Source organism: Takifugu rubripes, chromosome 12 (assembly GCF_901000725.2).
Source record: "Takifugu rubripes chromosome 12, fTakRub1.2, whole genome shotgun sequence".
Taxonomy (NCBI): Eukaryota; Metazoa; Chordata; class Actinopteri; order Tetraodontiformes; family Tetraodontidae; genus Takifugu; species Takifugu rubripes.
In genome coordinates, this window is record NC_042296.1 from 6,071,746 (window position 1) to 6,077,433 (window position 5,688).

The window sequence follows — 5,688 nt, forward strand, 5'->3', positions numbered from 1 at the left end:
AAACAGAACCTAAAGTGCAGACAAGCATTACGCCAAGCATTACGACAGAGGATCTACAACGATCTGGCGACAAGAGGAGGAACCAGCCGCACCTTTAGGCTGCCAAGCCAATCAGCCCAGATGAGCTGCAGGTCAGGGAGGTGGCGTTTCAGCCCTGCCTGCCAGGGAGAGGAGAAAGAACAGGGAGAAACGCAACAAAAAACACTGAATCCTAACACAAAAATATACATTCTCCCTTTTACAGAACAACCTGGAACTGCATGTGCGTTTTAACAGAAGTAATAGAAACAAATCCAAGAAAAACTATGAAAGATTTAATTCATTTTAGAGTCTTGGGATCCAGAAAATGCAGAATTTATGACTATCATTTGTTAAAATTACCATCACATGAGGCTATTTTAAATGGAATAAGCTACAGATTTGCATCATAGTGTCTGCATTTCATACAAGAGGTATAACACTGACCCAGAACTGAGGATGTCAGCTTCAAGTGAGTGGGAAACTTAGCAGGATACTTGTGATTCTCTAATGAACCATCTGTCTCATCCATTGAACATATCTTTTTTTTTTCTTTAACACTCTTGACGCTGACAAAACTGAAAATCTCCATATGTTAACAGCCTTTTTCTTTCAGGTTGTGAGTGACAATCACAAAAAGAGGAGAGCATATGTGGCTTTATTTTTATTTTTTTCCACATCCCATTAAAGAGATAACCATGGAAACAGAGTCGCTCCACCAAAAATACACATAATGATCTAAATGTGTGCTCTGAATTGAACAATACACAGTTAACATGATTAAGATATAAGAAGGAAGCCCATCTGCCATTTCCCAAGAGAACAAATTAACATTTGCATGTAATATAATGGAATATTTAACCATAACTTTTTAAAAAACATTTTTAAATTTCAATTAAGGTGTGAACAAAAGATATAATTGAATTTATAAGGAGGTTGTAAAAGATAAAACACCTTTGCTTTTACTCTGGAGAAATAACGTCGCCGTAAACGTAGACTTTAACATTAAAATATGCAACGAAAAGAAAAGCTTTTTTTTTATTTTTCCAAATGTATTCAGGTAATAATCACCATAATACATAACAGAGGCAACGGTGGGGATCAGATAAGAATTCTTTGCATTTCGGGGGGAAATCTTTCAAGAACGTGTTGTGTTCTACTCATTTTTTTAATGTATCGTTCCTGCACTGATATAAACTACGTCTGTGTGTGTGTGTGTGTGTGTGTGGACTCAGGTTCTGATCGTAGATTTTCACGCTGTGTCTCCAGCTGTGCTGCCTGGAGGAGTCTCAAGGATGAAGTCTCTCCAGGACCCAGACAGACACGTACAAGCATGAGACAGAGTAGTGAAATATTTGCATCCTGCATGGACCACTACAAAATCATCTTCTTAATTTATTATCTCCATATTGCACAAGTTCAGACTTCAGAGGAGTCTGCTTTAAAGAGCTTCCTTGAACAAACGCCGCCTCCCCTGGCTGTGGGTTTTGCTTCTGGTCAGGTGGCTCTGGAAGAGGAAAAAGGCCCGAGGTGAAAACCAATGAAGGAGATTTATTCTGTTTAGTGTAATCAAACCTAAAGATCCAAAGGCAGAGAGGGGGGAGGAAGAAAAAAACACAAAAGGCAGCACTCGAAGGGAGAGGAGACGAGACACTGCAGAAGAAATCTCTCCAGCATCAAAGTCAACATCTCTTCACTAAATCACATCAAAAAAGTGCCCCATCTGCAAATCAGATGGGTAATAGATGAGAGAAAAGACAGATACAAGCAAACTTACTAAACCCCTTCAGAGATGCCGCCGCCACCACCTTCACCTTAGTTTACATAGCTTTTTTTTTTTTTGACTGCAGCTCCACTGAAAGACTCCATTATCCAGATGTTTATCCATGACGTCTGAACAGAGGACGTGTTCGAGATCGTGATCGGAGCTTCTGTGTGATGGATGCAGCACATTAGCCTCAGCAGGATTATTAGCTTGTTGCTTGAAATGGACAGACTGGATCTTAATAGTCATTTGATTACACTCTTTTAATGAGGGTGTGAAGGATGCAGACAATAAAAACACAACGGGAGACACGCAGGAAACATATTTAAGAGGGGGGAAATGATTGGCATACGACACACTGCTACGTGAGCAGGGTCGGAGGAATGTACTTGAAATGAATTTATTTCCATGTAATTGCAAATCTGTGCCCAGAAATTGTGCCTTTAGGGTCATGCTAAGCTATTTGCAGTTATGTATAATTCTCATCTCCTTCTCAAATGTAGTGAAACACCTTCCCGGCAAAAAATTATAGCTCTTGGATCACCCTCAGTTTTCTCCTTACTCCCAATCTCGTGCCTAACCTTTAATTATTGAGCCATAGTAAGTCCTCTGCAGGACATAGCTTTAGCATTTTAGCATAATTTAGCATGTTGTGAAGGCACATTAGCAGAGACTAAGTATGCATTTGTCACTCAGCGGGGAACGACCTTAGCGCCAACCACCGCTAAGCTCCTGAACTACCGGCTTCAGATGCACGACTGCTGTAAGTCTGCGAGCGGGGTGAACGAAAGTAGGCTTTCATTTGGAGTCAAACGGGTTCTTTCCCATCTACTTTCGCGCTGAGGCCATGGCAACAGGAGGGGAAAAAAGCAGCAACTGTCGCCGGTCGCCTACCCTTGACCTCGCCGCGCAGAGGGCGCAGCAGCGACACCTCCCCTGACCCGTCAGACAACTCCTCACTTCAGAACATGCAAATGAGCGCCGCAGCTCCGCCCTGGCTCGTGTTTGGGTGGAAATTTACTGACACCCCCATCTGTTAGGTGAGAGGGAACGAAGGCAGGCAGCGGGTGGCGGAGGAAGAATGAGTGTAAAGAATGGGGGGGGGGGGTGACAGAATGGGCAAATTGGTTTGGCAGCGTCAGACACAGCCTCTCCTGCTGGCTGCATGAATATCACATGCTCGAGTAAATTCTCTTTACTGCAATTGTTATTGATGAGAGCAAGGAGAAAAATCCACTTTGTGTTTTTTCTCCACAACCTGTTAGGGGTGTAATAACTGTGTTACAGTGGCTGGAGTCATCGCTCACACACAGCATAAACATGTATCCACACACTTTACATAGATCCTGCCTGACAGAGGATTTAAAGGATTTGAAAGTCTACACAGATAGAGACGTGAATTAGATCAGGATGCAAGGATAATGTACTCCATAATCTGGGTGATGGAGAGGCTTCACAGGCAGGGAACGCTGGTGAAGTAGCGTGCTGGGAGATTCGGCAAACCAGAGCTGTTCACACCAGTTTGCCCGTCCAGTCAGATCTGGTCAATCACAAATGAATATTTCACTGCGGCATCAATGGCCGTTGATACTTAGACAGCCGTGTGGTATCGGCAGAGCTGGTGGCAGAAGCCTCAGCAGCAGCTGAACCATCCATCAAGAACTCAATATCTACTCTGTGTTTAATTCCAAACTTTCCACCAGTCAGATTCGAAGCCCCATCTGTAGCCATTTTTCATTTGTTCTAAAGTACGGTTGTGACCGCGCATATTTTGCTGTGCAGATTAACTCTTCTTCCTGTCTGCAGTCTTCATGCAAAGCCTAATTAATGATCTCCGGGACACCACCAGCCTCATAAAGACATGTCCTCTTTTCCAATACGCCCATGTCTGATTGTTTCCTGCGTCCACGGAACCAGCAAACAACAATCAGACACAATTTTGTCTCCATCTGTAAGAAAACAACATGTAATTGATATTTGGGAATCAGTGGGACTTTTTTCCCCCCACTCTCGCCCGGTTTTAAGTTGAAGTTCAGCTTTGACTTGAATAAATCTTGACTCTTTTCCAGCTGTGAGCCTCTGCAGATGCTCCTGAATACACCCATCTGGGACCTGGGGGAGGGGGAGGGGTGTTTGTCTGGGATGCTGAATTAGAGAATAAACAGACTCAATTTGGCTCGTATGAATTAACCCGTTGCTGCAATGTTGTCCTGTCCTGTCCTGTCAGGTTAACACTGATTCTGTTTTCTGTGACACATGACTCAGTCGTTTTGTTGTTTTCTGCTGAGTCAGCGAAAGGCAAAACGTACCAATGACTTGAGCCCATCAGGTAATAGAGCATTAACAGAGCATATGCCGGCACCTGTGGCTTGAACCTACTGTATGTGCATGTTACACCTTTTGTACTGCACAATGAATGTCACAAACACTCCCAGAGAATGTAAACATCCAGGAAAAAGCTTAGTCTTGATCATGTATCAGCAGCGTCACTGCGTGGGAATCGGAACCTTTAAACTCTTCCTGTGAAAGCCAGAAATGACTATTGAAATGAGTCATGCTCCCTGAACAATAGATGCAGATACTTTTGAATAATACTCCCGACACCGCTCCCTTGGATGCAGCCGATGTGCTGCCGTCCAATCGCCCCCCTCCCTCCCCCAGTGGTCTTATCAGGCTGCCCAGATCCAACCTGCAACGGCGCCGCTCCAAATCCAGTTCAAACACTGCCCCCGTTGCTGCAGGAGGGCTTGTGGGTCTTGGCAGGGGTTCCGTCCCATTTAGGTCAACAGCGGCCGCTCTGTGCTATCTGACAACTGATAGCACAATGAAACCATTAGAGTTGCAGGCTCACATTCAGCCCAGCCAGCTCCGGTTCTACCTGTGCCAGCTTGAGGCCAGAGGGCTTTTCACCAAGAGATTAATGACCCACGGTACTGTGCATAGTGGGTCACCCCTCGAGTGTGAAACACACCTCATCTGGCTGGCTGGAGCTCTGATTTATTCCTGCCTGCTTCCACTGTGTCTACGAAGGAGGGGCGGCGGGGGATGGATGAATGTAGTATTAATAGTACAGCAAATATTAACAGACAGTATCGAACGTTTGGATTTCATATCACGTGCTCGCAGCCTCTTTTTTTGGAGGGAGTTGGGCTCCTTTTTCCGACGTGACACTGTCTTTTGTTTTGATTTTTAATCCGCACTGGATACTTTCGTGCGACTAGGAGAAGTAAATGAAAAGCCGGCAAATGAAGAGACGAAAAGCTAAAAGGACAGAAAGATTCATTAGTGCGCCGCTAATGTTCAGATTGGCTCTGATGTTCTTTTCACAGGCCACGTTTCAAGCTAGGTTCTTTACATCAGCTTCACCGATCTCAGATATTTACAGATGACAGTGAGGGAACCCAATGGGTTTCTCCTCATGAAGACACAAGCTCCATTTCCTGATCATGCATAAACCATTCATAAAAAGCTTTAGAATGCGTCATGTTGGCATCAAAGCATCTCCTCCATCAGATAGCTGCTGTCTTTGATTCAGTGATCAATATAATTAAAATCTAAGCACTAGCAGGAAAAGCCTGCTAAATGCTAAAATCTTCATAAATACACGCATGATAACTGCTTGATTACACTTAGTCCTTTTAATTGCTTTGACATAAAATCTTGCTAAGTTGTTTCTAATCTTATTCTGCTGTCTGAAGCAGGTTTAGTGAAATGGCCACTAACGGCCGGCACTGAACATCCACCAGCACTAGGATGACCTGATGTCAGCGGCGCTTTGCTGAGGCTGAACATGGTCTCCACAGATTTAAAAAAAGAACTAAAACTCCTTTTCTTTTTTCTTTCTTTTCAGTGGGAATATTCCAGGGAATACTACGGAGCCCCTGCCAGCAGAAGATCCAAGCAGG

At 44.0% G+C, this 5,688-nt stretch overlaps 1 protein-coding gene across 1 annotated transcript in view; it reads right to left on the bottom strand.

Moving 5' to 3' along the window:
• Window positions 1-680: 680 nt before the first annotated feature.
• The window catches only part of LOC115251678 (homeodomain-interacting protein kinase 1-like), a 61,682-nt gene continuing 56,674 nt past the window's right edge, over window positions 681-5,688 (bottom strand). The window contains exon 4 of the transcript XR_003890198.1: window positions 681-1,525. The gene's annotated coding sequence lies outside the window, so the exon portion shown is untranslated. The remainder of the gene's footprint in view (window positions 1,526-5,688) is intronic.